Below are 12657 nucleotides of genomic sequence, written 5' to 3'. Positions count from 1 at the left end.
TTCAGGCTTCCCAGATAGCCTAGCTAGCCTAGAATATACGCTCCTGGTGCGTGAATATAGCTGAACAAGAAAACAATCTTAATGAAGGGGTCCCTGGTTCGATACCCGTTAGAAACGCTTTGCACAGCGGTTCGGATCCCAGTTTAAATTGTAGGTCCATTCCCGATGGACCTATCTGTGCATAAAGTGGACTTCAAGTAGAGTAATCGCGGTTGTAGGCATTGTGTGACAAGTTCTCGTGTGGGCAATCTATGTGGGGACAAGAGTGGGTTGAGATCATTTACTAATAAAAACGCAGGGACTGCGCCAAAATTTAAACTCGATTAGAACAAAACGGGGTTGCCTTCATTTCAAAATGGCGGGGAGCTGCAATCGAAATATCTGAAATTCAGCAACTCGCTGGAGGTATTGCAGATTGCCGCCATTCAAGGAGAAAACTTTCGCTTTCCTGAAAGCTCTCTGAATTCACCCTCCCCCTTCCTTCCGCACCCCCTCCCCCACTTTCAATTCGCCAACCTCGACACAAAACCGCGAGAACAACTGAGAAGTGAATTAATGGCAATATCTCTCCGGTATTAGAAGCTTTGCCCGACTCCACATAGTTTAATAAAGCGACGAGCGAGGGGGGGGAGGGGGTCCAGAAATTCCCCCTCCTCGTATTTGAATTAATGAGTCGCACTCATTGCGAAAAAGGCTAGGGACGATTCTGGTTCGAGGAGGGTTATATTAAGGGAAAGGGACACAACGTAGTGAAGCTGTATGCATTGTGGTATTTGGCAAATATGAACCGTACTTTTGAGCGGAGAGGAATGCTCAAATAATTTCGAACTATTTCGCTGCCCGAGGAGGGTAAGAGGGGGCGATGATAATTCTGCTGGGTTTATTAATTGAATGGCCACTCCATTGTTGTATTCAGGGTTCTCTTTGTTGCAGCTGCTACATGTGGCTCGAGTAAACGTCTACGAATGTTCTAGGGGAAGATAAAAAGGGAAGTGCGTTCGGATTCTAATTCAAAATTATCCGAATTATGGATTCCGTATCCGAATCTTGGATTCGGTGTTCGAATTTCTGATCCGATGTATAAATCTCGGATCCTGAATCCAGTATTCAAATTTCAGATCCGGAACGCGATATCTGATATCCAAATCGGATGCTGGTCTCGGCGTCGAATATCAAAATCCTGTATCGGACCCACCATACGATATCCAAGTGTTTAAAGTTTAAAAGTATGAATGTGTGACACGCGCAGTGGTACAGTGCGATGTACTTATGTATTGCAGCCTGATTCCTATTTGTGTGTTATTTTGCCTTTTCTATTTGTCTGGGGGCCTCCCCGATGGCGCAGTGGTAGCGTCTTTGCCTTGTAATTAAGGGGTACCGGGTTCGATACCCGGTGGAGGCACAAGTGTTTCGGATCCCACTTTAAAAAACTGTAGGTCCAGTCCCAATTAGCCTTACTGTGCATAAAGTGGACTTAAAACAGCAACTCTTTTTGTCTGGGGAAAGGAGGGCGTGCGCGTCACATGTTCACGTTTTTCATACTTGTGTAATTTGCATCTAATTATCGTCAGAAGTGTGATATTGCGATTTCATGCAGTGTTCCAGGCCAAGCATGTGGCATTTTCGGCTACCAATAAGACGCCACCAGCCTGAACGGTGCACGATACGTTAAAAATTGAAGCACTTTAGATTAAAACTCGCCTATTCCCAACAATTTTTCCCTCTTTCCATTTTTTGCTATCCGCACTAATAACGGAGTTGCCTGTGGAACCGGACTTTTGAACCACCCTGTATATATAAGAACTGGGAATTTAAACATCATATTCTATTGTATTTCATCTCTGTTAGACTTTTACTTTTGAATATTAAGAATTTGTATATCAATATCTGTTATCATTCATTACCTAACCTACTCTACCTTACCCTAACCTAGCCAGCCCTCGTGGCATAGTGGTTAGCACATCGCGCTACGACGCCAGGGGTCCCGGTTTCGAATCCCGGCCTGGGCATGCATGGGTGTTTGTGAGTGTCCATTCATCAATTACATCATATCACCACTCATTTCCATCTTCGCAATTAGCCAAAAGAGGCAGAAAAGCGAAGTAAAATACACCAAATCAATAAACAATCAATAAATCAACCTAAAGAAACCTGAATCTAACATAACTCCGGATCCCTTTGGCTTCCCATTTTTAAAATTTTGTACAGTTATTGAGTAATAATTTATGTATGACATAAATTAAAAAAGAAAAAAATACGACCCGTTTTTGAGAAAATGGCAACCAAAGTTTTCTTTACACCACCTTCAATTTCCCCCCCACCCCCGACATAGACATGCTATCTCTCGTATGAAAGAGCCCTTCAAGACCTTTCCAACGTCGTCCGAATCACTTCTGTAGGTGACCTGGTTGCCGAAATGTTGCAATTTAAAGTTAAGAAGATGTTGGGGAAAATTATCAAAATGGCACAGTTGGCAACACTGTAATTTCGGAAATATAAAATATATGGATCTCTAACTTTGCATATTTTCCTACCTCAGGTGGCCCTTCCAATATGCTACATTTCAAATTAATCAAAAAATGTAAATTTGAGGACCTTGTTGATTTCACATGGAATGACCCAACCAAGCGAAAATGTAAAGGAAAGTAACTGAAATGTAATTCAGTTACAAACACCGTTACGTGAAGAAATTAACTGCTAGAGAGTCAGTTTTTGAACGAGACACTCTTCTTAAAGCCATGTGCTTGAGCAATTCGTCCAGGACCGAGGAAGAAGTTCGGTTCTGTTCTGGTTTGGTGAATTGCACGTTCTTAGATCGCACAGAAGCCCTCTGCCGGAGGTTTCCGAAAGTAGCGAGTGCAACTCTCTACGATTCTGGCCCCCACTCCCTCCACTTCTCTTAAGATTTCGCAAAACGGGAGAAGTTAGTTTTTTTCGGGGAGGGATTTCAATTTGTTACCCCCCCGTTGTCAACCTCAGAGAGTATAAATCAGCTAGCACCTGCTCTGTTTCGGAAGAGCTTTCCAGGGGGGAGGGGAAGATGGAAGGGTTTGGGGGGGGGACTCCGCACAGAAGTCTGCTTCCGCTTGATAACATTTCCCTCTCGTAACGCTGAAGTGCATTAATGCCTCATTTGCAAGAGGTGACTCTCCTGCGAGGGTGAAGAGGGGGGAGAGGGGGATGGAACTTCAGTGTTGCCACTTTCCTCCTCCGTAAGCTTTCTCCGCGGACGATCTCGGGCACTGATGTATAGGGCTTGGAAGTTGATGAAATAACATTTTTTTTTACTGGGGCCTTGAAAACAATGCTAAAACTGTACCCATCAGTTAGAACCGAAAAACTTTTTTTTTCTGCATTTATTTTGCTTTTTGGTCACTTTTCCGTATTCTTGCCGTTCTTGTTGACTTTTTAAAATCAATTTTGAAGGTTTTTGAACCTTTGGCAATGGATTGAATCATTGTTTTTCCTCTAGCAAACCTAAAAAAATGGATGAAGCCTATTTTGAGGTTCCCATGATCGCCACTATTATTGGTTTTGCAGTAAAATTCGTCACAATATTAAAAAAATATATAATCTGATGCACACGAAACACAGCTGTGTTTTCACAAGGTCGCTACTCGCCGGGAATTATTTGAATTCCAGGAATTATGTGTGAATTATTGGCTCCGGGAATTATACGTGAATTTTTTTTTGAAGACGTGAAAAATTTCAAATTTAATTTATTAAAATTCCATTGAATTTATACATATTTATAAATTCCCTGAGGGAAGATTTTCACAGTTTAGCTTTTATTTTTATGGAAGAAGGACGAGTGGAAAGTTGTTTGGAAAATGAAACAGAATTATCTCAGTCCGTTTACTTTGTTAGTGGTCTTTGCAGGACATTCTGATAAACGGAAGATTATTGCAAGATAAGGCATCCTGAAGTTGATTAGCTAAATTGAGTTTGAAATTCTTATACAATTAACAATCTTTCGTAGATTAGTACATTCCGTAACATTTGTGACTTGTGTTTGTGTTTCGAGTCTGAGTATGTGAAATGGCAAATGTAAACTACGCACCCTTAAATTATATAATTTAGGTATCTGTACCGTTTAATTGAATTGAATTAGAATTTAGGGATGCATGGGAATCACACAGACTCTTTATGTGGTAAATATATTTTTGGATGTTTGTGTGTGGATAGTGAGAGGCGGTAATACGTATAGTTGAAATAGAGATAACATCTGTTTGTACCCTTGAGTTTTTGGAAAGTTCGCCTTGAAAACCGGGAATTATACTTAAATTTTCTCATGGCCCTATAGAGTGGCCACCCTGTTTCAGACGCTGACCGACTACTATATTGTGCAAGGTCCATTCTGAAAAATAGGCGATTGACTTACACAGAAAATAAAATCAAGATTTCATTTTGAGGGCAAATACAAGGGTTGGATAAAAAGTAATGGCAACACTGGTATAATTGCTACTTGACTGTATTGGCAGAGGAGCACGTGTTACATTCCTTCAAAGTAATCGCCCCTCATCTCTACGACTTTCTGTCACACGTATGGAAGGCGTCGTACACCGTCAGCGCGTCCATCTCTGTCGATGTCCCGCAGTGACCGCCCTATAGCACATATGATGGCTTCGCGCGTGTCGTAGTGATTCCCGCCCAGTGGTTCCTTCATTTTGACAAAACGGTCGTAATCAATCACACGGTCTCATACCGGTGAATACGGCGGATGTTCCAGTACCTCGCACTACGAGTTATGCAGGAGCGCCGTCACATTGTTCGCAGTGTGACACCTTGCATTGTCAAGCAGGATGATGGGACATCGTGCCGTCGCTTCCTTCTTAATGCGAGACGAAGGTGGTGTTGCAAGAAGGTGCAGAAGTAGGCTGCGTTGACAGTCTGCCTGAGAGACGTTGTTCTTCTTGCCTAAACATATTGTTAGGGCGCTTGCACTCTCATCCACTGCTTCAGAGCACTGCTGTTTTTGACTGAATAACATACAATCGCTCCCACTCACTATACTTCCTCGTCTGACATTCCTTTATCAGCCACGAAACGCTTGTGGCGCTGTGACTCACCCCTTTCACGGGACAGCAGTGTTGCCATTACTTTTTATCCAACCCTTGTATTTAGGTCATTTCGTTTCAAAAAAATAGGCCATTTTTAAATATTTTAAGGTCATTCTATAGGTAATTTTGAGATTTTCTAGGTGCCACCACGCAAGTATTTTCTCATATAATTTAGATTCGGTCTATAACACTAGAGTGCGCGTCAAATCTCCTGCATATGGCCTTGAACGGCTGAACAGCACCAGCGAATCAGAGACGTGCGGCGTTGCCTAGTTCAGAAACTGTTTCACCTCGCTACTAAATCGTGTACCTGGCGCTCGGATATAAATAGATTATTTCAAGTGTCAGTAGTTCAACAGATGGAAAGATAATGAATTTGCGAATATGTACGAAAAACAAGCGTGATTGTAGCTTATACCGTTCCCTCTGTAGAAGCAATGTTATTATAAACGTATTTGCATTGTATCGTTTTTGCTCTCTCCCTTCGTTCCTGTTGCATTCAGAAACTCTCCGATTAGCGAAGGGAACAGGCTCCTTATCGTGTTCCATGTAGGTTCGGCGAAAACGGGATTCTTACCAGAGAGTAAGTGAGTATTTCGATCAAAATTAACATCAGATTATCACAATGAAATGACAGCTTATACATTTAAAGACTGGTTTCTGAACAGGTTCATTAATTACTTGGAAGAAGGAAGCATAATTATTATGGATAATGCAAGTTATCATTCCGTAATAGTTAACAAAATTCCGAACACCTCTACTCGCAAAACTGACATTCAACAATGGTTACAGAAACGCGGAATAAAATTTTTCACAAACAGAAACTAAAGCAGAATTATTACAACGTGTTCTATCGTTTATAAATTAGAACAAAATATATGAGCTCGATCAACTTGCTAATGAAAGGGGGCATCAGATTATACGACTGCCGCCATACCATTGTCAGTACAATACAACTGAGTGGGCTCAAGTAAAGCGTCAGGTTGCCAATAGGAACAGTATATTCAAAATTGTGGACGTTGAAAGACTAACATGCACAACAATTATAGGAAAACGATTTTGTAAAGGAGATTGGTCGGGATGAAATTTTGGACCCAATTATAATAAATTTGAAGGACAGTGACACAGAGGGCGAAAGTAGTGCGGTCACTGACGATGAGGACAACGACGGCAGTTGTTGGAGTGACGAGGAGAATCAGGGAAAAATGCGCCCGGGAAAAATGCGCTCTCGCAATAAAAGTGGGAAAAATGCGCCCTCCCAAGAGTAACCACATTAGAAAGTGGGAAAAATGCGCCCAGCACACATGACCAGTCAGCAGGAGAGAAACTGACAGCGTTTCTTGACTACTTTGTGCAACAATGGCTGCAAAATCCAAATCTACCAGTTGATGTGTGGCACTGTGGAGATGCAAAGCACCGCACGAACAATGCTGTCGAAGGGTGGAACAATAAGCTGCAGGAGAAAGTTCGACTTCATCCCAACTTCTACACCCTTCTGAAGACGCTGAAGCAGGAAGCGGAATACAGCGGATACAAATATGACAGGGCTAGCATCGGTTTGGAAGGAACGAAGAGGAAACGAACGTACATAAAACTGGATGAACTGATTAGCAAAATTTTACATACTTACAAAAGAAGCACACCCAAGGACCTTACCAAGTGCCTGAGAAGTCTGGCGTACACCCAAAAAATGGAGTAAATGATCGTCAACGAAGGTCACAAGAAATGGAAATACAAATGTAAATAAAAACTTTAATGAAATAAAATAAAAATTATAACATATTAAAAAAAAATTACAAAAGTAAAATTCAAAAAAAATTATGACAACGGACATCATCTCCAGCTTCTAAACACGCCAGAAAAATGAATATTTTTACTGTACTTTAAAAACAAAATGATCTTTCCTGACAGTCCCAAGTCTGTGTTAAGTGTGAGGGGAAGCTGCGTAAAGGTTGCTTTAATCAACATATTATAATATTGGTGAAGGTTGTGTGTGCTGGGCGCATTTTTCCCACTTTTCATTGTGGTTACTCTTGAGAGGGCGCATTTTTCCCACTTTTATTGCGAGAGCGCAATTTTCCCGGGCGCATTTTTCCCGACACCGACGAGGAGCCCCATGCAGTCCCTCTGTCATAATCAGACATGTTCTTTTCTCCTATTAAGTTTAATACATGTTATATTATCTAACGTTCCGTGCTCTCCGTGACAAGGCGTTTCGTTCAACCACGCTGTATCTTTTTCTTTTCCGTGTGAGATTTCGACATGGCGCACCGCTGCAGTGCGCTGTTATTGTCTATCGCCATATGCAGGAGATTAGACGCGCACTCTAGTCCTCTATAATTATATATACTATGGGCTGACAATTTGACTACCTAACTTATTAAAATATTTAGCAGAATCAGAGTCCTTTGTGGGAAGTACGAAAAATATATAGTATATTTAATAGTTTATTGAGGAAACACAACGACTATAAATTTTAGTTATATACTAGCTGATTGCCCGGCGTTGCCCGGGTATTTGTTTATCCCAATCTTCTATTAGACAGGAAAATAATGAATTCTAACTATAGTGTAGAATGAACTTGGAGTTTAGTGTCACTATTCATCTTAGCGACCCCGAAAACTATGGATTGCACACTAATATCGGTCGTTTTCGATTATTTTTACATGTCACCGCTTTCCACCCTCTCCCCAAGTGGTGCCAGGGGTGTCTTACCGCCACAGTATTTCTTTCCAGATTGCAAGTGATATGTGTACCAAGTTTGGTTGAAATTGCTCCAGGCGTTCGAGAGTTATGCCGGAACAAACGAACACACACACGCACACACACACACACATACATCCATTTTTATATATAGGTATAGATAACATTTGTAACTTCAACAATAGGAAGTTTTCCAACAACAAATCTAGCGTAACATATCACATATAAATCTGATTGGCATTAATCATTCAACTTACGAATATAACCACACTTCATAATGGTCAAAACAAATCAGAATCAGATTGTGTTTCCAATTACGTATTAGGGTTGGTTCAATGTTCTGTATTATTCTTAAGTGGAATGTATCTTATCAATCAGCAATTTGTAATAGGGAAGTTATATATGTAATTGAATACACATGGACATGATTAGTGGATATCGTTTAACTCTGAAGCAATCATCTGCGTAATGATAGCATTAAACATTAAATGAACAAATAATATTCAAGAGAAACTAACTCAAGTAATATGAATAACTAAATCTTTAGATTCGACTTATATTAATGATACTACCAGTATACAGATGATGACTTCAGAAGACAGATTCTACCCGTTCAAGGTAGAAAATAGGAGATGTGAACCCAACCGCTGTCAGAATAAGAGAGAGAGCTCCGCACGCCACGCGAGAGCCTTCCCTTTCCATGGCCACATGACCTGTTGACGTATTACTTCACAACAAAAAGGAAACAAACGAATAACGAATAGCACACAATCTGATTCGTATTCCTTTGCAAGCGAGGAATACTTACATTGTTCATCAACTTCCTGGCCCTCCTGATGTGTCTAGTTCACAGGGTAAGTCAGTGATGTGGGCAGATAATTCCGTTTCGGGTGGGCCCAAGAGGGGAAATGTTTGATGTGGATCTTTCTTCTGTGGTCAGAGCATTCTTCACTATTTCTATATTATTATTATCCGTGTTTCTTTCTTTCTCCCTCTCTTGCCTCATCAGTTTCTCTATTTTTCTTTCCTCTCGCTTCTTTCTTACTCCGTTATCCTATCAATCGCTTTCATACTTTCAATCTCTCTTTCTCGGTCTGTTATCTATCTTTGTTCCTTTCTCTTTCTTCTTTTGTACTCTATCGTTTTGTTTCCTTCAACGTCTCTCTATTTGTTGCTTTCTCTCTCGCTCCTCTCTTTTTATATCATTTTCTCTATTCTCTCAACTTCTCTTCCTGTTTTATATCTTTGTTGCTTTTCTATATTTTCCTTCCTATCGTTTTCATTCTTTCAATCTCTCTCTTTCTCTTTTATACCTTTGCTTGCTTTTCTTGTCTTTCGCTTTCTTTCATACCCTTTGCCTTCTCTCTCTCTCTCTCTCTCTCTCTCTCTTTCTCTCTTCTTCTATATTTCACTTTGTCTCGCTCTTCCTTCCTGTCTTGCTATCTTCAATTCTTTCTTTCTCTCTCTCTCTCTCTCTCTCTCTCTCTCTCTCTCTTTGTGTCTTGCTCTGTTATAAATGATGCTGAAAATTTCTCATTTCGGCTTTCTCCACATTTCTCCAGAAAAATTGCAAAGAAAAATACATTTATATACCCCCTAAACACACACACTGTTTATGGCAATTTTGACCCTGTGGGAACTTCTCCAGGTTTTTCTCTTGCAGCACCCCTGTACTAACTAATTGTCTCAACCTTCCTCAAATCCACCCCCAGGAGCCTACCTCGTCATCGTTCTCCTTAGAGTGACCACCTCTGGCATACAGGGTGACCACACAGTCTAGAACAATGGATGTACTGTTTTCTGATTAAATCCGAGCTGTTCCCCTGACGAAAGGCAACGTAGTTGATATAATCCTTCCTTGTGGACGGGAAGTTGTCGAACTCAATAAGGTATAATGTGGTTGGAAAATTGCTAAAGAAAACGCCCCCCCGCATTTCGAAGAGAATTCAAGAAACATGTGGTAACGTGTGAGCAAGCATGTTGAGACTGGTGGAGCATATGTTGGAAGTTCTTGTATCAATTCTCTAATTGGTTGCAGACTTTATGGTCACCCTGTAGAAAGTAAAAAACGCCTCCTGACAACACTGATTTCCAGACACTGTATATGCGCCAAAGGTGGAACGAGCAGGTAATGGTGTTTCTTCATCAATTCTCTCTCTCATTGGTTTCAGACTTTACGGTCACCCTGTACAAAGTAAGAAAACAGCTCCTGGCAACACTGATTTCCAGACATTGTATATGCGCCAAAGGGGGGAACGGGGCGGTAAAGATGTGTGGGTTTCTCCATAAATTCTCTCATGGGTTTCTTACTTTATGGTCACCCTGTCTAAAGTAAGAAACACCTCCTGGCAACACTGATTTCCAGACACGTTATATGCGCCAAAGGGGGAACGAGGCGGTAAAGAAACAAACAACAAGCACGGAGGAGGGGAAGTTTGAGGAGAAAAGCGGAAGATTACTTGACAATTAATCTGTTCATTATCTCGCAGTTGAGAGGGAGCTGCTTTGATAATAGCGGCGTGATCTGAACTAAATGCCAGTACTTGATGTCTGAGCCTCCTTTCCGGCGAGGCTATAAATTACGTCTCTCCTCGCAGGTTGCCGCCGCGTTATGTTTTACTGCCTTGGCGGGGAGAGCGGGAGTAAATCCTTGAACAACCCTTCTTCTCGTGATTAATAACTGAGGAGTTTACTGTTCAAGTTGGATCTGATTTCTGGCTAGTCTAACCTTACCCTCAGCTCGTGAGAACGTTTCTTAATTTCTGGTTGCATCTGAAAGTTCCAGGTTCGAGTCCATCCTCCTGCCGACCTAGGTGGTCAATTAGAAACGTCCATGTGGAGTTTTGGTAGCGTTAAGTGGTCGATCACGCCACTGAAGTTCCTGGGTTCAGGCATGGGTGTGGGTCTTCCCTTGGATCTTATCGCCACACATCCGTATCGTCGCGATTCGCCAAGATTGGCATAAAAAAGACGCTATGTAATAAAACTAAAAAGTACATGGATACGCTCTTACTCACACACACTGTGAATACAGAGAGAGAAAGAGAGGGAGAGAAGATTAGGAGGGAGGGAGCAAGTGGGAGAATGAGAATGAAGGAGAGAGCGAGAGAAGGAGATGGAGAAACAGAGAGGGGAGGGAGAGGGAATGAGAGGAAAAGAAAGAGAAGGAGACAGGGAGGAAAGAGAAAAAATATGAAATAAGAAAGGAAAAGACAAGGAAAAGGAGAAGTGAAGGGAGCAATCAGAGACAAAGAGAAAGGGAGACAAATGAGAAAACAAAGAAATGGGAAACAGGGCGAAACAGAATAAGAGAGAAAGAAGGATATATGGTGTAAAAAGAGATAAAGACATGGAAAGAGGGAAAGGAAAACATGGAGAAAGAAGTTTGAATAGAGTGTAAGTGGAAAAGAATGAAAAAGAAAGGGAGAGCGCATAAAACAATCCTAGAATCAACAAGTTGAGAACAGCCTCCCACATAAAACTCTTGAGGTAGAAAATTCTTATGCAGGGGGATATTTGCTAGAGCTTTGGTCGTTGGTGCTAGCAGTGGGGAAGATGCTCTTATGGTCTAACATTGCGACAATCTGAAACGTACGCGTGTGTGTGTATTAACGTTACGTACATGGTTTCATAAAACAATTTGGAATGTCTTGATGTCTATGAAAATCAGATTTCACCCTGCACAATCACATGTGGCGGAGCTGCCATATTCCAGTCGGTGTGGCGTCTGACTGTCGCGTGGGCGACTCGGGTTCGATTCGGAGGGTGGGTGATTTCAAGCACTGTACCTACATGTAGGGGCTCTGGGGTTCACCCACCGGGCTAGCCCTGGGGAGCGAGTAAAGGCGACCGGAGCATGGTCCTGATCACACCGCTTCCAATGTGCGGGGTCCTATCTTAACCCTCCGTATGCCTTCACGGTATTTTATAATGTGCATAAGGTAGATTTACCTTACCAATCATTTGTCTAAATGTTCTACATTGGAGAAATATCGGTTTTCGTTCTTTTGGTAACTACGCAAAGATAAACGGATTAGTTTGAATAAGCAAGACACGTTTGATTAAGCTTTTTGGTAACCCCCCCCCCCCCCCCAAATAGCCTTTATTAAATGCTTTTGACTAAATTTGTACGTAACTCGACGAAAATCTACAGGATGACAAATTATTGTGTAATTTTGTTTGCCATCCATTTAATCAAATATGATGTTTGTTTGCGAGAATTTATTTTGTTTAATTACAAACAAACTTTTTCCTCTACGTATGCTACACAAATTGCCCGATGATTAAAAGAAGCAACAATACATTTTTGTTTCAATATTTCATAATATAAACACAAAATGTAATTTGACGAAATTTAGTAAAATACTTTATGAGCTTCACGTCGCCCTCTCTCGAGTTATACAAGAATTTTGGAAATTTTGAGTATATAAACTTTGGATCAAAATTACTTTTTAGTTTGTAGTTGTTCACTAAACATGACGTAACACGTTAGAACCAATCATTTTTTTCCCAAATTGTACATAACCTGTCCTAGATATTTCAACCGAAACCCCATAAGAACATATTTCATCATTATCTTGCACGAAATTCACCCTTAAAGCATTTATATGAATGCTTAAAGCCACTCCTTTCAACGCGTGATATTTCCCCAGCTTTCATAACGATCCGGAACATCAACTAACTGTTGCTGAGGCAGAAGTTGCTGGAGTCCGAGTAAAAACTGGAGGAAAAGAGCTTCCAGCGTGGGAACCGGAGGGATATAAGCTGGAAAGGATAGCCATGATGGACAGTCCCCTGACGTTTTTCCCACATCTATCCATCTTCCAAACAACCGCCGTGGAAGCTGTAGAGAAAGGGGATAGGAAAAAATGCAGTGAAAGGGAGATGCGAGACT

Source organism: Lepisma saccharinum, chromosome 7 (assembly GCF_977018435.1).
Source record: "Lepisma saccharinum chromosome 7, izLepSacc3.1, whole genome shotgun sequence".
Classification (NCBI taxonomy): domain Eukaryota; kingdom Metazoa; phylum Arthropoda; class Insecta; order Zygentoma; family Lepismatidae; genus Lepisma; species Lepisma saccharinum.
The sequence above is the reverse complement of the archived record's forward strand: the minus strand, read 5'-3'. Positions refer to the sequence as shown.